This window comes from Lissotriton vulgaris, unplaced genomic scaffold, assembly GCF_964263255.1.
Source record: "Lissotriton vulgaris unplaced genomic scaffold, aLisVul1.2 SCAFFOLD_9435, whole genome shotgun sequence".
NCBI classification, from domain to species: Eukaryota; Metazoa; Chordata; class Amphibia; order Caudata; family Salamandridae; genus Lissotriton; species Lissotriton vulgaris.
The window spans coordinates 38,500-61,475 of NW_028251552.1; the positions used below are offsets into that span (position 1 = coordinate 38,500).

The following is a 22,976-nucleotide window of genomic DNA, read 5'->3' on the forward strand; positions in this document are numbered from 1 at the left end:
CATTGATCCTCAGCAATGTCGGTACGACCAGAAGACGTACCATACGCTCCACGCCTACCTCTGTCGTTCCCTCTCGGCTGTGTAGCACGAACCTGAGCCAACATCACTTTCGTCTTTAATTCCTTCGCTTTATTATCAGTACTTTCTTTGGCCTCTAATTCCTGTCGCTCATAATACTGAGCCATAGTCAATAGGGAAGCAGGGGTCACCGTGGTCCAAGAACTTTCACTAGTCTTTAGACGCTTTGCAATCTCCGGTAGGAGATTAGCCACATACTTGTCGACAAACAAATGCCTACCCGTATCATCTGTTAATAATTGCCCACTGTAATCATGAAATTCTTCTTCAAAACGGGAGAAGAAGTCAGACACCGACTCATCCGCCTTCTGTTTGCAAGAAGCTAACATAGTCCAATCAATCTTTTTAGGGGGGACAAGCGTTTTTAATTTGTTTAAAATAGTCGTTGGGAGATCTAAAATTAATTGACACGGCTTACATGCAGGCTCCCTGTCTAAATCAGCTTGGGCTAAAGCTTTTCAATCCGCTCCCAAGATCGCTTGATCGTCGAACTTACGAATCGCTCTCCACATATCAGGGGGCAATATTAACCCAAAGAAAAGATCAATATCAACTAACGTCATAACACACGAAGAAATAGCCCCTTCCACTCCTTCATAGAAAGCTACTGGATTCTTACGGGGGTCAGGCAGAGCATTGTTAAGTGCCATAACATCTGCTCTATTCCAAGGTGTATAAACCCAATTATATACAAAATAGCCCTTTGAATCCCCGGACAATTTATCGTCACTTGTACCTTGCCCTTTAGGAGGGACATACAAAGGTGCAGCTTCACGCATAGGCATAACATGAACCATAGAACTCTTATCTGCTCCAAAGATAGAACACTCTTTGGATTGCTCCTTCGATCCCGGCGCAGGCACGTCTGATGCTTTTCTTGCGTCCCGTAATCTTGACGCCTCATCCCGTAGCTGGACCAACCGTCGGAAAAAACCATCCGCATCTGCAATAACAAATAAACCTTTACGCATATTCTCAATATTGACCGATATATCCTTAGGCTCTAGATCAGTCGAATGTTTCCTAAATCGTTCTACAACTTCATCTCCAAACTGACTCAAAAAATACAACCGTTCTCGTTCGGACCACTTACTCATTTCATCATTAATCTCTGACATAGTTATTTTGTTCAAATTAAGTTTGCGGGCAAAACTGCGCAATTCCGCAGAAACACCAGCACTTAGCCTGACACGACTACTCCCTTGACCATCTCCGTCGAGTCCTCGTCTGGGGCCGTAGGCAGAACATACGGAGGCGGGCACCGATCTAATAATGAAAAATCATCAACTTCATTAGTAAGGACAGGATAAAGAGGACGCCGAATAGGGAATTGACCATTCGTTTGCAAATTACGTTCCCATGCCTCCCTCTCTTTCTTCTCCTGCAACTCTTTTTCCTCCAGCTGTAAAGCCTTATCCCGAGCAGCCTTCCGCTGTTCTTTGTCCTCCAAGGCTATTTCACGCTTCATTCGTTCACGCACTGCTTTCTCCCACATTCGTACACAATCAAACATATCTTGTCTAGACCTACGCTGAAACAAACATTGCTCCACATACTGAACCTTTCGTAAATCAAATGACCCATGTAGTGGCCATTGCAATTCAGGATCAGGCTTCGTGTACTTATGCCACAATTTACTATATAGAATAGGGGAAGGCCAAATTTTATATACATTTCCCGATTAGGAGTCCCCTCTGGGGGAGCCGGCTGAGATTCATTTAATCTATAATTGGTACCATTTCCAAGACAGCACATTCCTCGAAGTGTGCTTAAAACAGGCATGTTAAAATATCACAGAAATGCGATATCACAAAAATGGCACTTAATATACTCCACACAAATGTGCCGTTCAAACAAAAACAAATTTGGAGAAATATCTCTACATGCCCGCCTATGTGAAGTGCACTGCACATATAATTCAAATCATAGAATCAAATGTTAGCTAACTTAAAACATATTCAAAGAGCCACAGTAAGCGTCCGTAGACTATCTTACCAATCACAAGCTTACCAAATTCTCAGATATCCAGGTTCCAACTGCCAAGGTCTTTAATCGAATCAGCCAAACCGGCACTGTATGACAACTCGAACGAGCAGGATCTCAGTCGAGGACCGGCGCCACCTGGAAGGTCAGATCAGAAGGAAAGGAAGAAAACACCGTGGGTGCCAAGTCTCGGGTCACTCAGTGGCAGCGTACGCGTCCATGGCGAGTTTCCAATCCTTCGTCACGACCTCTCCTTCGGGCATCCGAGTCGCCGATGAGTCCCTTTGTGGTCGCCAATTTGTGGTATTGGGTTCTCCAGGCCTACATATTCCGCAAAACCCGCTACACCATAAAAAGATGTTGGCACGGAAACTGGAAAATGCAAAAGACAAGTTTATTAAGACCCCATGGGGTGGTGGTACATTCCTACAGCACCCTTCGGCAATGCAAGAAGTATCACACCGAACATCGGTGCGAGCCCTCTTTTATACAGTTTTACAGTAATAAAAAGTGTAGGCGGAACACATTTACAGAGTTTAGGTACATATATGGTCATTTTTGGACCACAGCCAACTCATGGGAGGAGTTACAACACCACTGGTCAGTTTGGAGGGACATTCCTAAGTGATGACTGTCCACTAGTACAGAGGATTCAACTGCGCATGCGCGAGCTTGACCAACACTAAAAATAGCATGTTGCTGGGCAAATTCATGTGGTCAGTGGTATAGAGAAAGGACAAAGGGTATGCTGGCCACGAGGCGACGCATTCATATAAAATGGCCGCCAATGCATTCAAAATGGCTCCTGAACACTATAGTCAAGATAAGGGGAAATACGTGTAGCAAAGCTTAACGCTAACCCGATCACCGTCAAATTACGACATGCGGAACGTGTGGATAGTAAAACCAGGTGGGGTCCGGTCCAGCGGGCTGCTCGTTCTTGCTCCGCTGAAAGTTCTTGACAAACACCCATGAGCCGGGTTCAATGGCGTGACCTGGATCTTCAGAAAGCTGTGGTAAACTGTCAAGAACCTGTTGGTGTAAGACACGCAGTTTAGCAGTCAGTTCGTACAAATAATCAAGTAACACAGGATGTTCAATCTCACTAAACCTTGTCGGTCTTGGCACTCCCCAAATATTCGCTGGGCGGCCAAACACGACCTCATACGGACTCAAACCCATTCGCGAATGCACAGTCATTCTTGTGGACAGAAGGGCTAGGGGCAGAGCATCTTGCCATTGCAAACCAGAACTCGCTTGAATTTTGGCTAATTTTAATTTCAAGGTGCCATTGTAGCACTCGACTAAACCAGCTGATTGGGGGTGATTTGCAGCGTGGAATTTCTGCCTTATTCCTAATCCCTCACATACTCTCTTCATCACTTGACCCACAAATTCACTCCCATTGTCACTCCAGATTATTCTCGGCAATCCAAATCTAGGGAAAAACTCTTTGATAAGGGCTTTCGCTGTGGACAAGGCAGTATTGTCCTTTAAAGGGTAAGCTTCCACCCATCTAGAAAAAGAGCAAACAACCACTAACACATATTTCAGGTTGTTGCACCTCTCCATGTGGATGAAATCTAGCTGCAAAGCCTCGAACGGATACGTTGGAGGAGCAAAATGACCAGCCGGGGTTGGAGTTCCCTTACCAGGATTGTACATCAAACACACCATACAGTTCTTAACCAAATTCTCTGCACATTTGGAAATTCCTGCATTCTGCCAAACCGAAGCCAACAACTTGCAAATCCCTTTCACGCTGATATGTGCCATCCCATGAGCCATCGTAACAACTGAAAGCACATATGCATCGGGTAACAACCATCTTTGATGCTCTGACAAATCAATCCAACAACCATTCGAATCCAATCTACCCTTACTCTCTCTCCATTCATTCAACTCTTTCTCTGTAGCTTCAGCTTGGATGGATTTCACACTCTCAATCGTATCTTCACACATGCTTCTATCTGGAACCCATCTCGCCAGACCTGCAACATACATTCAGCTCATCACATTTTTCGCAGTTTCTTTCTCAACCTCATCTGCAAACGCATTTCCACGACCAACATCATCTGTAACTTTCTTATGCGCACTGCATTTCACAATCGCTACTTGCAATGGCAAAGTAAGTGATTCAAGGAGTTCATTCACCAACTGGCCATGCTGGATTTTCGTCCCATGCGAAGTCAGGAATCCACGCTCTCGCCACAAACGTTCAAAGCTATGAGCCACACCAAACGCATACTGGCTGTCAGTGTACACAGTCACTCATTTTCCTTTCGCCAACACACACGCTCTCGTTAATGCAATCAACTCTGCTGCTTGTGCTGAATTGTGCGGGATACGTGCAGCTTCAACAATCGTATGCAAAGTCATAAGAGCATATGCCGCAGTCGTATCGCCATTCGGAAGCTTGAAGCACGAACTATCAACCCACAAAGTACCATCACACTCTGAAAGAGGAGTATCCCTAAGGTCTATCCTCCCTTTCATTTCTTCCTCAGTTCTAAGAAAACAATCATGCTGTTCTTCAACATTATCTGTCTCAGCTGAAATCGGCAACAACGTGGCTGGATTCAACGTGTTGCATCTTTTAATGTGCACATGACTCGCTAACAAGGTCAATTCGTAACCCGACAACCGAGCACTAGTTAAGTGCTGTGTCTTGGTACGATTCAACAAGGTATCCACTGCATGTGGAACCATCACAATCAGTGTATTGTCCATAACCAAACCAGCAGACTGTCGAATCGAGACAGCAGCTGCTGCTGTAGCTCTCAAACAACTCAGCAACGCACTAGCTACCGGATCCAAGGTCGACGAAAAATATGCACATGGACGCTGCTTATCGCCAAACTGTTGAGTCAACACTGACAATGCACATCCCTCTCTCTCGTGGACATACAATGTGAAAGGCTTACTGTAGTCGGGGGTACCCAACACAGGAGCCGAACACAACGCATTGCGTAATTCTGAAAAGCTCTCTCGACATTCGTCAGTCCAAGGAATAGGATTTGGAGTATCCTTAACAGTAAGAGCTATCAAAGGCTTCACTAACAGCGAGAAATTAGGGATCCACTGTCTACAGTACGACGTAATACCCCAAAACGCACGTACTTCTCTCTGTATTGTAGGGACACTCATTTTCGTAATAGCTTGAATTCTTTCTGGGGTCAGTTTCCTTCCCTCCTTCGATAAGAGGTGACCTAAATAGGTAACTTCTTATCGACAATATTGCAACTTCGAAAGAGAAACTTTGTGATGAAAATCAGACAAATGGCGTAACAAAGACAAAGTAGCCTCTCTACAAATCTCTTCATTGTCAGCAGCAACTAACAAATCGTCAACATATTGAATAAGAGCAGCTCCATCAGGTAAAACCAACAGATCAAGTTGCGTTTTCAGAGCTTGGCTATAGATCGATGGACTCTCACAGTAGCCTTGAGGAGCGCGCTTAAAGCGGAAGCTTCGTCCTCCTAAAGAGAATATAAAAATATCTCTACTCTCCACGGCAATCGGGATGCTGAAGAAAGCATTCTTCAAGTCAATCCCCGAAAACCACGTGGCTGTAGCCGGGATCAAAGTCAACAAAGCGGTGATATCAGGTACAACGGGGAATTGCGGAACAACGATCTTATTCACCTCGCGAAGATCGATCACAAACCTATATACAGGAGGCTGTGAAGAATCAGTCCTCTTCAGAACAGGCAAAACCGGACTATTGCACACATTACCTCTCGTTTCCTCGATCACACCCTTTTCAATCAGATCGTAGATGATCGCCAAAAGTGCTCGCTCACCATCACTCGAGATACGATACTGTGGAATACGCGGTAACCTAGCATTCGCTTTCAGTGTCACAACATATGGCGGAATCTCCAAGAGGCCTACATCATTCGGACCAGTAGCCCAAAGAGAATTAGGGAGAGAAGACAATTCAGGTGGAAATCGATCTTTAGATATAAACATCGGAGAGATCACTCTCTCACCCAATGTAAGATGTACTCCTGTCGGAGAACAATATAGCGTTGCATACAATCTTTTTAACAAGTCCAATCCCAACTAGTTCTCACCACAACCTGTCGTCAAAATGAGGGGTGCTTCGAATTTACGAGGTCCAACAGAAAGAGACAACAGAGTAGAAATCGGATTCGTAACCGGGGCGCCAGAAAAACCTACTGAAACATTCTTTAAGCCAGACAAAGGTGCGCCAGGGAGTTTAGAGTGCATAATAGAACTCTTTGCAGCACCAGTATCCAACAGAAAAGGCTCTGACACACCTAATACAATCACTTCAACATAAGGTCCTCTCTGATCTACTGGAACTGAAACAACTCCCTCTCTTTGTCTATGGCTGTCCTAGCAATCATTACCATCCACTTCCTCACCTTCGATGTAGTAATCGTCCGTATGGTACTGAGCTGTCCTACCAGACGCACCCTGTTGCTGATCAAAACTATTCATAGAATTCTGTGGAGGCAAAGAACGCGCGTTCTGACCACGACCTCTACCTCTAGGTGCTTGTTGAGCACCTCGACCTCTCACACCAGAAGCACCATTTGTGCGCTGTAACAGAGCCGGACAACTACTCTTGAAATGGCCCTCTTCTTTGCAATATGCACACTGATTAGGCCCATGCGGAAAACGTTGAGAAGACTCGTTCCTTTGCGAGTTTCTCGAATATTGCTGATTCTGCTGATAATCGCGTTGATTGTTAGTACGGGGTGTATAAGCTTGTTGTAGAAGAACTTTAGTCTTCAATTCCTTAGTCTTCTTATCCGCTTTCTCTACCTCATCTTTATTCCTATTTTCATAGTACTGGGCAGTAGCTAAAATCTGCGCTGACGTGGAAACGGCCCAAGCACTCTCAGAATCCTTCAGTCTACTGCACAATTCGGGAAGCAAATTATGAACGAATTTGTCGACGAACAATCTCTGACCACCTTCGGTAGCCATGTCCTGACCACTGTGGTCTACAAAGGTCTCTTCAAATCGTGTGAAAAAGTCGGACACAGTTTCATCTTTCTTCTGCTTGCACGCAGACAACTTGTCCCAATTGACACGCACTACAGGCATCAAAGTCTTCATATAAGTAATAATCCTATCAGGAAGTTCAGTAATCAAATCCTCAGGCTTAGCGCCACCCACTTGTCTATTATCGGCATCTCTAAGATGAGCCCATGTGTCACCTAATTCATGTGCATGATCTGTGTGACGAATCTTACCCCAAATAGGCTGTGGAACAACATTCCCAAACAACATGTCTATGTCTGCCAGATTCATGATGCACAAACTCACAGTCTGAGTTAGCTCCTTATAGTACCCTGCTGGATTTTTGCGCGGATCAGGCAAAGACTGCTTAATAGCTAAAACTTCAACACGCTTCCAAGGAACATGTACCCAGACATGTTGAAAGTTGTGCGGCAACATTTCCATCAGTAGGTCTCCAAACTGGAGGAACCTCATGCATCGGATACTGACGCGCTTTTCTCCCTACTGACGAATCAGGCTCAAACAGTCGCTCTGAAGGAGATGCACTCCGGAATGACAACAATGTCGCAACTGCTTTCTCAATCTCGAGACCCACAACGGTCCCTTTCGCAAACTCGGAATGTATTCGGTACAACTCAGATGGAGCTTGTCCTACTTCTTCTACCCATTGTTCAAAAAGGAACGCACACATCATATCAAAGACGTACCGTTGCTTTGGTGCTTCCCATTGATGGAAAACATCCATAATACCCTCAAGATCATACTGCGTAGAATACGTAACCCATTTACGCGCCATATGATTGTTTCCGGTCCAGGGAAGACATGGCTTGGCAGTTCGGGCTGGACTGTTCCCATGAGGCACAGGGTCAGACTGATTTGCATATGGCCATGTCTGAACTGGGGTGGCAGAGTAGGCTAAAGAACGGTGAAGGATTAATCCCAGATCTTTTGACTGGGTGTGAGTGTTTGATTGATTCAGATGCTCCGTCCATCACCACTCCCTTTTGTACAGCTTTTGGCCGCCATAAGTGTGGCAGGGTATGCTCAGACGTGAGTCCCTTGCTCACTTTGCCACTTGATTCAAGCAAGTAGGGCTGAAGACGGCTGGAATGCCAGAAACCGGTCCTCAGAAGCTTGTTTCCGGTAGAGGGAAGACATGGCTTGGCAGTTCGGGCTGGACTGTTCCCATGAGGCACAGGGTCAGACTGATTTGCATATGGCCATGTCTGAACTGGGGTGGCAGAGTGGGCTAAAGAACGGTGATGGATTAAACCCAGATCTTTTGACTGGGTGTGAGTGTTTGATTGATTCAGATGCTCCGTCCATCACCACGCCCTTTTGTACCGCTTTTGGCCGCCATAAGTGTGGCAGGGTATGCTCAGACGTGAGTCCCTTGCTCACTTTGCCACTGGATTCAAGCAAGCCGGGCTGAAGACGGCTGGAATGCCAGAAACCGGTCCTCAGAAGCTTGTTTCCGGTCCAGGGAAGACATGGCTCGGCAGTTCGGGCTGGACTGTTCCCATGAGGCACAGGGTCAGACTGATTTGCATATGGCCATGTCTGAACTGGGGTGGCAGAGTGGGCTAAAGAATGGTGATGGATTAAACCCAGATCTTTTGACTAGGTGTGAATGTTTGATTGATTCAGATACTCCGTCCATCACCACCCCCTTTTGTACCACTTTTGGCCGCCATAAGTGTGGCAGGGTATGTTCAGACGTGAGTCCCTTGCTCACTTTGCCACTGGATTCCAGCAAGCTGGGCTGAAGACGGCTGGAATGCCAGAAACCGGTCCTTGGAAGCTTGTTTCCGGCCCAGAGAAGACATGGCTTGGCAGTTCGGGCTGGACTGTTCCCAAGAGGCACAGGGTCAGACTGATTTGCATGTGACCATGTCTGAACTGGGGTGGCAGAGTGGGCTAAAGAACGGTGATGGATTAAACCCAGATCTTTTGACTGGGTGTGAGTGTTTGATTGATTCAGTTGCTCCGTCCATCACCACCCTCTTTTGTACCGCTTTTGGCCGCCATAAGTGTGGCAGGGTATGCTCAGACGTGAGTCCCTTGCTCACTTTGCCACTGGATTCAAGCAAGCCGGGCTGAAGACGGCTGGAATGCCAGAAACCGATCCTCGGAAGCTTGTTTCCGGTTCCGGGAAGACATGGCTTGGCAGTTCGGGCTGGACTGTTCCCATGAGGAACAGGGTCAGAGTGATTTGCATATGACCATGTCTGAACTGGGGTGGCAGAGTGGGCTAAAGAACGGTGATGGATTAAACCCAGATCTTTTGACTGGGTGTGAGTGTTTGATTGATTCAGATGCTCCGTCCATCACCATCCTCTTTTGTACCGCTTTTGGCCGCCATAAGTGTGGCAGGGTATGCTCAGACGTGAGTCCCTTGCTCACTTTGCCACTGGATTCAAGCAAGCCGGGCTGAAGACGGCTGGAATGCCAGAAACCGGTCCTCGGAAGCTTGTTTCCGGTTCCGGGAAGACTTGGCTTGGCAGTTCGGGCTGGACTGTTCCCATGAGGCACAGGGTCAGACTGATTTGCATATGGCCATGTCTGAACTGGGGTGGCAGAGTGGGCTAAATAACGGTGATGGATTAAACCCAGATCTTTTGATTGGGTGTGAGTGTTTGATTGATTCAGATGCTCGGTCCATCACCACCCCCTTTTGTATTGATTTCTAGTTATCAACAGGTTCGAGAAGCTCTTCCTGACAGGTCAGAAGGTGAAGGCCACGGACTACGGCCCGGTGACCATGTGATGATCCGGTCCTTCCAGAGATCGAGCAGCTTGGAACCTAGGTGGTGCGGCCCAGAACAGGTCCTCCTGGCAACGAGAACTGCAGTCCGAGTGACGAACAGGAGATGCTGGGTGCATACGCCCACTGAAAGAAGGTGCCGTCTACCCTGGTGGAACCTGCTGCCCTGATCGACCATCGATACATCCTGGAAATGGAGAGAGGCTAAGCAATATCACCTGAAGAACCTGAGGAAGTCTTATCGGACCATACGATTCCAGGTGCATCCCAATATCAACTGCGGCCAGAAAAGAAACTTAATTATTGAAAAACACTGGTTGAGCAACCGTACTGGGTTAGTGAGAAACTGAGCTGAAGAGGGGGGGTCTTTTTGTGTAGTGACACCCGTCTTAACTCTCAGTGAAGAAGCCAACGGCTGCCCAGGACTTTAGAGCTCCAACGGTTTTGTTACTTCAACAGTTAGATGAATATGCCTAGGGAGAAACCATCAACTGCTGCGAGGATCTGCGATAAGAGTATTATGTGTATTGTTGGGTTTACTATCACTGTGATCACTATGGCGGTGATAACTTAGGTTGTAGAGGAAGTGGCTCCTGCTCGACGAATGCTGACTGCCACTACTCCAGCACCCATTGAACACTACAATTTTACTCTCCCTTATAAGCAGAAGCATAGACAGTCTTATCTAAACAACACGTTCATCCAGATGTTGCACCACACGCACAATGCTACGAACATTACTGACTGTTGGGTGTGCGGAATGATGCCAGCTCATCAGAAAAAGGGAGGAACACCTTTCATTCCTCTTCCATTTGCTCACAATGGTTCTTGTCAAGCCTAGTTTGTACTTTTATTGGCTTCTCAAGTGGCTAATATTACTGATATGGGTGTAGGGAGATTACACTACTATCTTAATAAAGCGTATTATCCTGATGAAGAAGGTGACCCGCAAGCTAAATGGAGTAAATGTGAGATGGAGGAGTACCAACAAGGAAATGCTTCTACACATTATGTTTACCCAAATACTCAAACTGCTAAGGGTAATGGATCATTTGTTATAGATGTAACTAGAGCCCGAGCAGATTTATGTGTGAGTAGTGTTGGGAAAATTCCAGTGGGAAGAAGCGAATGTGCTCTGATTTTGAACATTGCTTGCACCAACAACAGTAGCTTCGCGTCTTCACATAACACGTATTTTATCTGTGGAAATAAGGGATACTACGATCTACCTGTTGGATGGTCTGGAATTTGCTATGTGTCCTTTTTGTTACCTCCTGTGTTTCTGGCACCTGCATCATATCACAAGGACTATCGACTGTTTAATGACATTTCCAAGAACAGATACAAATGAACAATAAGTAATGATGAGGTGGATCAGACTGACACTGCACTGCAACAATATGTTGATTTTATTTGGGGCTGTTCTTCTCTGTTGGTGCTGCCTTGAACAGTAGGAAAATCAGGTGTTTGACTCGTGTTGTAGAGGCTGTGACCAACCAGACAGCTATGGCACTTGGAAACATCACAGAGGAACTAAAGATAGTGAGGATTGTGGCACTCCTAAACCGTATGGTCCTGGATGTTGTTTTAGCTGATGGAGGTGGTGCATGTCGCATCATCGGAAGTAGCTGCTGCATGTACATTCCAGATCATGCCCCTTCAGTTTTTGATGCGATCTCTAAGTTGCCTAGAATTGCTGCTGAGATTCACCCTGATCCTGGTACATGGAATTTGGCAAGCTAGTTTTGGATATTATTTACTACCTGGGGCTGGAAACTATTGACAGTTCTGTGTATCTTACTTGCAATTCTACTGACATACTGCCTTTGTATACAATGTGGTCCAATGCTTTGCTCCATCTGTATCACTGCTTGTACACCTACCAGACGTGATGGTAAACAAATGAATGCCCAGTGTATACTAGACAAAGAAGTTGATGAAATTATGCAAATTGATATACGTGATGTATACTTAGACTCGTCTAGATTATAGATGTCTTCAGCTAACGCTAAAAGGGACATCTGTAGAAATTTGGCAGAGATCACTGTTAGCGTTTAGCTGAAGCCATATTGTTTCCGGCAGCCATCTTGTTAACCATGTGCTCGCCATGTGCTCTTTCCTTCTTTACTGTTGCTTTCCCTTGTGCTTTGCTCAAGAACTGGCTATATTTAGCCCTTGCTACTCTGCACATGCTCAGAAGAGTCTGTAGTTGCCCATGCACCTGCTCTAGTTCATTACTGTCAGGCTGTTTTAACTGATGGGCAATCCATGACCCCTCCTTCTTTGTTGACTGTGCATTCTCTGAATGACCATCTATGTATGTAAGTCTTCCTATGTGAGCTTGTACCGCCTCCCTTTGAGCTCCTGTTTGGGTATAAAAGACCCATGGTTCTTCTACTCCTTGTGCTACTTCATACACTACCAAAGGGTGTTGTGTGAATGTAGTTCCACCTTATTAAGTTTCATAAATTGTATTTTTGACATTTCAATTTCCGTGCCAACGTCTATTTACTGGTCCGAGGACTTGTGTGCAGAGAAGGGCGAACCCCCTAGCACTGGTAGGCCTTGCTGAGGTCTACTTCTACAGGACCTTGAATGAAGTGCTACTTTTAAAGTGCTGGAGTAAGTGTAAGCTGGGGCAGGCAAACCTCTCATTTCTGCAGAGAACATCCTATGTATTTATTTTGTATAGTTACATTCACATGTAGCTGATGCAAATCTGCTTGGCGCTTGCAAGTTTGCAAAGACACCAGGCAGGCTGGTCACCATGAGGGTGCAAAGGAATACACCTCAATTAGAGCACATTTTCACACTGATTCCTTCATAGATGCCAAGGTTTCAGATTGGTAAGTGTAACGTTTTTATAATTTAACTGTAATAATGGGTGGCATTCACACAGTGTGACTTTGCTCAGTTGTTAGTAGCCTGCTGTTAGCGCACTTTAGTTCAGTGACTTTCTTAGAGTTTCTAGTTGCTTAAATGGTCGTAATTTCTAATATTTATATGTTTCCCTCCTATTAATTGCTTGATTTTGCTGACGATACAGTGTCACTCATAGTCGTTGAAATGTCACTCATAATTACGCTGAAATGAAAATGTCACACATTGCAATCTGAAACCTTGGCAGTTATGCTAAGTCTACAACACACAGCACATTTGAACATCTCATAATTCCATGCCACATATGTTTATGTTTATGCGATTTATAGCGCGCAACTACCCGGGGGTGTCTCGGCGCTCAGAATACAGATCCATCGCTGTGGCAGAGATTATAATGAAAAAAAACAGGTTTTTAGTTTTTTCCTGAATCTGATGAGCGTGGGGGCGGTTTTGATGTAGAGGGGTAGTGTGTTCCAAAGTTTGGCTGTGGAGATCGAGAAACATCTGTCACCCCAATTGGCCCTTTTTGTACGTGGGACTTTAAGCAGATGAGCTGAAGACGAACGTAGTGTTCTTGAATGTTCAAGCGGGCAGAGGGCATTTTTAAGAAACTGTGGGCCTGAGTTGTTGATGGCTTTGTATGCAATGCATAGTGCCTTAAATTTGGGAGCCAGTGCAGCTGTCGAATGTAAGGGGAAATGGATGTGAACTTGGGGATGCTTAGTAAGATTCTGGCCGAGGCATTTTGGACTAGCTGCAATCTGTTAAGGACTTTTTCCTGGGTATTTCAGAAGAAGGGCATTGCAGTAATCTGTTCTAGAAAAGACCAAAGTGCTGATTTGGGTTTTGCCAGCTGACGAGGGGAGGTACGGTATCAGTTTTTTGATCTTTTTCAGAATGAAAAAGGATGAGGAGACCACGGAGTTGACATGTTGATGGAAAGTCATTTTATTGTCGAATACGACTCCAAGGTTACGAACCTTAGTGACAGGTTGAGGTGGAGCTCCCATCTCGGGTGCCCACCATTGGGGGGACCAGATTGGTTCCAGTTTCCCGAATGTCATCACCTCTGTTTTGTCAGAGTTTAATTTGAGACAGTTTGATGACATCCAGAAACTGATTGCCCGCATTCCCTCTTGAAAATGTGCCGCAACTGATGTACCATTGTTGTGTACAGATAGCACCAGTTGTGTGTCGTCAGCATAGGTTGTGAGGGCAAATCCATAGGATTTTATTACCCTCGCTAAGTCTGAAACATAAATGTTAAACAGTGTCGGACTTAGCAAGGAGCCCTGTGGTACTCCGCAAGGAAGGGTAAAGGTGTGGGAGGAGAAATGTCCCATTTTTACTGTCTGTGGACGGTCAGCCAGGAATGAGGCGAGAAGTTCTTTGGCTTTATTCTGAATTCCTAATGCTGAGACACGGTCGATCAAGATGACATGATCGACCGTGTCGAAGGCTGCAGAAAGATCTAAAAGTATTAATACTGCCGCTCCTCCCTTGTCCAATGTCATCCTGATTTCATCTGCTGCTTTTAATAGCGCGGTCTCGGTTCCATGACCCTGTCTGAACCCAAATTGGGTATCATCCAGTAGGTTGATTTTGTCTATGAATTTCGATAGTTGTATGTTCATTGTTTTCTCGAAAATTTTGGCTGGAAACGGAAGTCATGCAATGGGTCGGTAACTGGCGGGAAGGAGGGGATCAAGAGTAGTTTTTTTTAAAAGTGGTTTGATGATAGCCTCCTTCCAAACTGAAGGGTATATGCCAGTTGTAAACATAGCATTGCAGATGGTGGTCAGAGCGGGGGAAATAGCTTCAGGAATGAGCTTGAGGATGGCGGGAGGACAAGGGTCTAGAGGTGATCCTGATTTAGTGCCAGAAACAAGTCGTCGGACTTGTTACTCCGTGGCAGCTTCGAAGACCGAGAAGCTAGGTGCATTACTGGGAGGTGATAAAATGGTGGTGGTAGAAGGGGGAGAGTGGGTGAAGAATGAGAAAATAGCAGTAACTTTGTCTTCGAAGAACTTGGCGAGAGAATTGCAGAGGGCCTGTGATCCGTCAAAGCGGGGGGCGGGAGGGTTAGAAAGATGAGTAACCACCTGAAACAGTTCTCTCGCAGAATTTTTTGCCTGCTTGATTTGGGAGGTGTAGTAGAGTGTCTTTTCCGAGGTGATAAGTTTTTTATATTTAGAAAGGGCGCTTTTGTAAGCAATTTTATCCGTGGGATTGTAGTAGCGGCGCCAGTGTCTTTCCAAATTCCTGCAATGGTGTCTCTGCAGTCGTTAGGATTCCGTGAACCACGGGGCCGAGGGGAGCTTTCTACTGCGATGGGAGGTTTTAAACGGAGCTAGGTTGTGGCAAGCTATGTTTAGGCTGTTGAGATAGTTAGTGGAAGCTAGTGTGGGATCCTGTTCATTAGTGGTAATGCTGTCGAACAGCATAGCCGCAAGATGAGGGGGATTGATATTTTTCCAGTCTCTGAAGGAAATGGGAGAAGATGATGTGGAGGGGAATGGAAGGGGGTTACGTTTTATGGAGAAACAGACGGCTGAATGATCAGTCCAAATAAGAGGGATTACATTAGAAACCAAAATGTGTGGATTGCTGGTAAATAACCTATCTAGTGTATGTCCCGCTTTATGGGTAGGCTGTTTGACAATTTGCTGGAGACCGGCTGCTGCTAGGTCGTTAATTAGCGCCAAGGTATCAGGGTCGTGTATCGCTTCAAGATGGAAATTGAAGTCTCCCAGTATGGTGAAATGTGGCGTTCCTGCTGAGACCTCGATGAGATTGTTAAGATTATTGAGAAATTTCAATCTGGACCCGGGGGTGCGATAGAGTAACATACCTGTAAATGATTGATTACCGGAGAGGCTGATGGTAAAGGAGAAAGCCTCACACTCACTGTATTTAGAGTCCGTGATTTTAACTTTGAGATGGTTCTTATAAATGATGGCTATCCTTCCACCCTTTTCTTTAATTCTGTCTAGTCTGCAAACGCAGTAATTTGCCGGGGTGGCTGCTTTGAAATCTGGACCGGAGGAGTCATCTCCCTTAGGTTTCTGTGATGAATAGTAAATCTAGGTTATGTGTCTCAATGAATTCTGAGATTTTGATTTTGTGTTTGGGGACAGAACGCACATTGATAAGTGCTGCTAAGACCTGGTGGGGGGAGATAATGGTGGGGGTAGGAATAGTGCAAATTGGACATTTGTGAGGACCTATGATAAGATTGGTATATAGCAGATGTGGTAGGGAATGTGGCAAGTCCACTGAGGTCTTAAGTTTTAGGAGTTGATCGGAAGTATATTTAAATGCGCTCGATTTAAGCGAAGTGTGAGGAGCAGCAGAGTCAGCGGGAGTAGCCCTAGGCCCGGCCTCGGCGCGGACGAGCGCAGATGAGCTTGCCTTAAGCGCGCCTTCGGTGCGCAATCGTCGCGCCCGCTGCGCTCGTCCGCTGCGCATTCGATGGGTAAGCATGTTTTATGGAGAAAGAAAGGGGGAGGATAGGGGGCGTGGCCAGCACGAGTGGGCGTGTCCGCTGGGCCAGGAATGGCAGCAAGATTGAACCAACACTCACCCGCGGTAGAGTTCAATCGGCTGTGCGGGGTGTTGGTTAGCTGAAGTGAAGAATGCCCAGGGGGGTGAGTGCATATAAAAATACAGAATTATTATGGCAACAAAGTTTTAAAAGATTTTAAAATCGGCAATGTGGCTCCCGGCTTTTCGCCTCAGGAGGGGTTCTGCAATGCGACGCTATCATTCAGCGTGCGTTTATGTATCCGGGAGAGGGGGCATGGCCAGCACGAGTGGGCGTGTCCGCTGGGCCAGGAATGGCGGCAAGATTGAGCCAACACTCACCCGCGGTAGCGTTCAATCGGCTGTGCGGGGTGTTGGTTAGCTGAAGTGAAGAATGCCCAGGGGGGTGAGTGCATATGAAAACACAGAATTATTATGGCAACAAAGTTTTAAAAGATTTTTAAATCGGCTATGTGGCTTCCGGCTTTTTGCCTCAGGAGGGGTTCTGCAATGCGACGCTATCATTCAGCGAGCGTTTATGTATCCGGGAGAGGGGGCGTGGCCAGCACGAGTGGGCGTGTCCGCTGGGCCAGGAATGGCGGCAAGATTGAACCAACACTCACCCGCGGTAGCGTTCAATCGGCTGTGCGGGTGTTGGTTAGCTAAAGTGAAGAATGCCCAGGGGGGTGAGTGCATATAAAAACCCATAATTCTACTATAAATAATTTAACACTACAACATTCCATACCACATAATTACAATACTAAAAATTTAAAAATACATATTTCCACTTCACTTCATACCACATAATTCCACATCACATAATAACATCCCACACAACTTAATACCACTCCAAACCACACAACTACACTCCACACAACACAATTCAACTACACATAATTCCACTTCAACCTATATAATTATACTTCACACACCATATTTACACTCCACTCCAAAACACATAATTACCCTCCACAAAATATAACTCTGCAACATGCTGCATAATTCCACTCCGCACAATTATACATCACACCTTGCCACATAATTCCACACGTCACACGATTCCACAATTCAGACCCAAACAAAAGTGATTACATAGTATTATGTGCGCATCAGTTCATTCTCAATGAGGTGTTGATACTAACAGAACGTATATGTTTAGCTCGATCATTCTCCCAGAAAATATTGAAGCTCATGATCTGTGTTGAGACCCAATTCAAAACATCTCCAGCATAAAATCCACATGGCCTCCTTTCTCCGTAGGATGAGTTCTCTGTTCTCCCCACAGGGGTCCCTTGGCACCTGCTCCATGCCATACAATCCAGATGATCTGCAGGGGTGTGGAATTTAATCAAATATCTACTTGTCCATGGGCAGGTTGCTTCATAAATCTTCGTTGTCCTCGAAAAAAATACACTTGTCCGTTTGGTGCCATTTAGTTCTGCGACAAATCATGGCAGAAATCACATTATATAAGAGCTCTGATATAGCCTCTCTGATTATTCCAGGGCTCATGCCATAGTAGTGTTTGAATAATTTCAGTCTCCTTATGTTGCCACGTTTTCGCTGATCTACATACTGGGGCTAAAGGTAGTGGTAAACAATAGATCCAGGGCAAGAATGTTCTTTTGAGTCTGTGCAAACCTACTAACTTGCATGTTTTAAGGGTTTTCAATAACTCTTCACTAAAATTTTGGCAGACGTAAACCTTCCTCAATTGTTGAGAACAAAGTGGTTGGAGGAAAAGTGAACTTGTAAACACTCAGATTTTCGCCTGAGCAAATCTACACATGCATATTTTCTCATGCTAAAATGCAGTTCACAAATATTTTCTAGGAGTAATATTTCTTGTCCTACTTCTGTAAATTCTTGGGAATTCACGAAAGCTGTATAGCTGCACTTAATGGAAGGACATACACCATGTGTCCACTTTTGAGACTTTCTTTAATAATTGGGCCCCTAATTTGGTCTGGTGTTGACCATGACTTTTTGTGATTATTAAAATTCTGTCTCCCTCTTTCTCTGTATCGGCTGGCTTCACTGTGAGTGACCGCATTCTGCTCTTTCACATGGAACATATAGGCACACAAAGTAGTTTTGCTCAGTGCCAATAACTACTGTGGCAGTGTGTGCTTTTTGAGACCTACCCCTCCGTGTCCGCCAGGTGTGTCTGAACGTACTGCGCTCCTGGACATCTCTAAATTTCCTCCGAGCCCACATACCCGAACTGACCATAGTACCATCCTTCCCCACTCTACAGCGCACCCACAGGCATCAAGCATTGATACACAACTCCGAGTGCTCTACCTCAACACTCGCTCTATGGTGAAACACCAGCTTGACCTATTCCTCTTGCTTACTATGGATAGACCTGATGCATTGCTATTGACCGGGACATGGCTCACCCCGGACTCCCATCTGGATATCCTAGCTGCCCTTCCTCCAGACTATTACATTCTCAATGTCAACCGCCCTTTGAACCGCCCTGGAGGCGGAGTAGCGGCTATTATTCATAAAAAGTTCAGATTTCTCACCTCCGCTTCACTTACCTTACCTGGGACAGATAACATAGTCATCAGCCTGGAAACTGAAGGTGGTGCCCTCGCACTTGTACTACTCTATCGTCCCCCTCGGTCGATGCCATCCTTTCCTTTATCCTTGAGTGAACAGGTAGCTGACCTGCTCACTCACAACTCGAGAATCGCCATATTTGGCGACTTCAATTACTGGTACGACAACGACCTTGCAGGGCCTCATACTACGGAGCTTTATGAAACCCCGACCAGTCTGAACCTTATACAACACATTACCTTACCTACCCACATCAAAGGCCACATTCTTGATCACGTCTTGACCCACAACCTCGCCCTGTCTCGCCCTAACATCTCCCCCTGTCTCTAGTCAGATCATCACCTGATAGAGGTTACCATCACCATCAAAGGGAGCATCAAGGCCCCTACCCTTCCTGGTGGACAATGTCGTAAATGGAAGTCCTATGACTCCCAGGGGTTTCTCGACTTTGTGGCCAACACCTGCCCACCATTAACCTAGCATCTGGTATGGACTCTATGGAAGACGCAATTTCCACCTGGCTACAAGCGGCCAGTGACAAATTCGCCCCTCTTACCAGATTTGCTCACACTAGGTGTGGCAATTCCCATCGCTGGTTTTCTGAGGAACTTAAAGCTCAAAAATTAAAGTTACACCACCTTGAACGCAAATGGAGACGGGGTTACTCCACGGAGGACCGTGCAGAGTATGTGAGGGCCCGCAATGAATATAAAAATGCTATTACTAAAGCTAAGGCTTCACATATCTCCGAAAGAATCGATTCAGCCTGTAACAAATCCAAAGAAATCTTTAAAATCATGAATGATTTCTCTTCTGATCAAAGAATACTTCCCTCCCATGCTCCAACCCAAGACACTTGTAATGCGCTTAATACTTATTTTATTCAGATAATCGCTGACATCAAGAACGCCATCTCCCCTTCTATTTCCTCTAGCCCCTCAGACTCCTCCCCTCTCAACCCTTGCACCTTCACTCAGTTCCCAGCTATCACCCCCAGTACTCTTACCGAGCTCACTACTCGTATTAAATCGGGTTCTCCCATAGACTGTTGCCCCCCCCCCCGGTCCTTAGGGCAGTCTTCTCAGCTTTACCCGACAGCATTCTTCCCCTCCTGAACACCTCCCTAAGTACTGGTACGGTCCCCTCTGTGTTCAAACAGGCCATACTGGTTCCCCTCTTAAAAAAAGCCGGAGCCGACCCTGCCAATTCTGCCAATTACAGGCCCATCTCCCTTCTACCTTATACCTCTAAACTGCTGGAGGCCCATGTGACAAGTTGCTTGTCGGCATTTATAGAAAGCTCTGGCTTCCTGGTACCTAACCAGGCAGGCTTCAGGCCAGCTCACTCTACCGAGGCAGTTATTCTAAAAGTCATTGACACTCTTCGGGAGAATGCCGATAGAGGGTCCCCACAGGCACTTGTCCTTCTGGATCTCTCTGCCGCGTTCGACACGGTGGACCATGACATCCTTCTCCACCGTGTCGGACAAGCAGGCATCCAGGGCCCTGCACAGGATTGGATTAAGTCCTTCCTTTCTGGCAGAGTGCAAACAGTCCATCTAGGCCCCTTCTCTGCGACCCAGGTACCCACCACCTGTGGAGTCCCCCAGGGATCCTCCCTTTCACCACTACTTTTTAATTTATACCTCCGTCCGTTGATTCACTCACTCAGTAACTGGAACTGCACTGTCCTCAATTACGCAGATGACATGCAGATCATCTTTCCTTTAGACACCGTGGATGCCGCATCTAACTTCCAGGCAGTAATGCTGCACATCCAACAATGGATGATTTCTAACCAGCTTAAATTAAATCCGGAAAAAACGGAGCTCATCCGGCCTGGCACTAGCTCGGCACACTGGGGACCTCAATTCTGGCCAGTCGAGCTGGGCACTGCCCCTACTCAGTCGAGTGCAGTAAAAAGTCTGGGCGTCATCATTGACAATGACCTCTCCCTCAAAACCCATGTCGCAGCCATCATCTCTGCCAGCATGTTCCAGCTACGTAAAATCCGAAAAATTTCTCACCTGCTTTCCCACGAGGCCTTGGTGCAAATCGTCATTTCCCTTGTCCTCTCCCGCCTCAACTTTTCCAACTCCCTTCACTGGGGCCTACCCAGGTCCCTGCTCCACCGCCTCCAGATGGTGCAGAACCAGGCAACAAGACTCATCTGTAAAGTCCCTAAATGGCAATCTGCCAGACCCCTTCTGGCCAAGCTGCACTGGCTGCCCATTGAACAAAGGGCTGCCTTCAAAATTGGATGCCTAATCTACAAAGCCCGGCACACCAAATGCCCGGCCTTCCTGAAATCCCTCATTAATCCACACTGCCCGACTCGCAACCTCCGTTCTGCCCATCTTCACCTTCTCACCATCCCAGCGATCAAGTTAAAAAAACTGGGTGGCCGGAGATTCAGCTTCCTGGCGCCCAAGCTGTGGAACTCCATCCCCCTACATATCAAAACCGCTGACACCTTGCTGAGTTTCAGAAAGAGCTTAAAGACCTGGCTCTTCTCGAACTCCCACTAGCTCTCAGTCCTACCCCAATCTCAATCTTAGCGCCAGGAAACCTCCGGTGTCAGTGCGCTTTATAAATTCATCTTAACATTAACAAAAAACTATTTTTGCTTTTGCCAATTTTTGTCATATTAGTGAGGGCCCGACAACTCACACAACAATAAGGTTTAACAAAAACCATGCCAAAACAATTCACGCATTGACAAATCTATAAAGCTGACCACCAATTTCAGACCTACTGGCTTTGCCAATGCTTGTTTATTTTTGTTTCCCATAATCTTATTTAAACTGATTACACTGATTTTCTATTAGGAATATTTTTGTGGAAATACTAGCATGCATCAACAATTGTTACTAAATGATGCTGCAAAGAAATGGTACCTGAAATTTTACAATAGTTTAGCAAAAGGTTTTTTTTCCTTGCTTTCATTTTTTTATGAACATTGTATTTTCAAAGCAAAGAATCATCAATCTTGCTTTCAAGCTTCTGCAAATATATGCATCAAATAAGAGAGCATTCTGGGAGCATTATACATAGCCTCATATTGCTAAACTTTGAAAATGTGTGTAATCATATTTATACTGGAACGACTGTCAGTAGTGAAGTTTGCTTACATTTGCTTAGAGAGCTCACCCTAATAATAAAGGGTTTCAATAAATGAACTATAAATACAAGTTTGAACAACATTGACTTATGGGCTCAAATATTACCTTAACTGCAGATGGTTTGCTTCCCTGATCCATAATAGGGTACTGTAAACTGGCAGCCAAAGGGTTTGTGTTGCAGGGGGTTGGGCATACTTGTCCCAAGGACAAAAAACACATGAAAACTTGTTGCACTTGACCTCAAACAATATGTCATTGGCATCGGGCTATAGGAGTTTCACATCCCTGGATTTGTCTTTGCCCTGCATCTCACATGCCGCAATATGCACAGCTATGGGATATCCCATATGATTGTCTTTTACTGCCCTCATGTGCTCACTGATCCATTCTTTGGAAGACCTAATAGTACTCTCTACATATCTGCATTTGGCAAGAGAGAACCTGGGGGGTTGGTGGGCGACTGGGGCCCGTGGTGAAACCCCAGTGAAGTGAGCACTGTAAACCTCATGAGTGTCAGGGGTTCTGATGTTGGAGTGGTGTGGTGCAGTGCAGATCTGTCATCGAGCATGCTGCACTCCTCCCCTGAGCCCTCTTCCTCAGAGACCCTCCCTGTCGGTGCTTTACTGCCAGTACAATGTGAAGCTAAAAGGAGCCTTAAGGTGCAGTCAAGGAAACAGTGAGTGAGTTTAAAGCCAGCGTATTCCTGTATGTTTGTCTCTGGTTCCTTGCCACACTCGTCACCCACTACACCTTGCTCCCCGTCACACCCTGCTTCTAGCTGTTCCCCAGCTATGGCCTGTGTCACGGGCATTGAAGCTTGTATCTCTTGCATTGATTGTCTGACATAAAGATCTTTGCATTGTTAAGGTGGGGGAAAGGCAGTGGTGACGGTGTTAGAGCACTGTCAGAGAGAGGTCAAGCCCAGTGGATGCAGCGGTGGCGTGTTTAGGTACAGTGCAGCTTCCATCCTATTGGTGTGCTCCCCCCATCTACTAAGCTACCTTAGCTTATCAGTGAGTAAGGCCCAGAATAGGCCTTGGGTTTCAAAGCAGAGCCTGGAGG

General features: G+C 46.0%; 1 pseudogene; it reads left to right on the forward strand.

Annotated features, from left to right (window-relative positions):
* Window positions 1–18,663: 18,663 nt before the first annotated feature.
* LOC147662850 (uncharacterized) lies at window positions 18,664–20,246 on the forward strand (annotated as a pseudogene).
* Window positions 20,247–22,976: the final 2,730 nt, after the last annotated feature.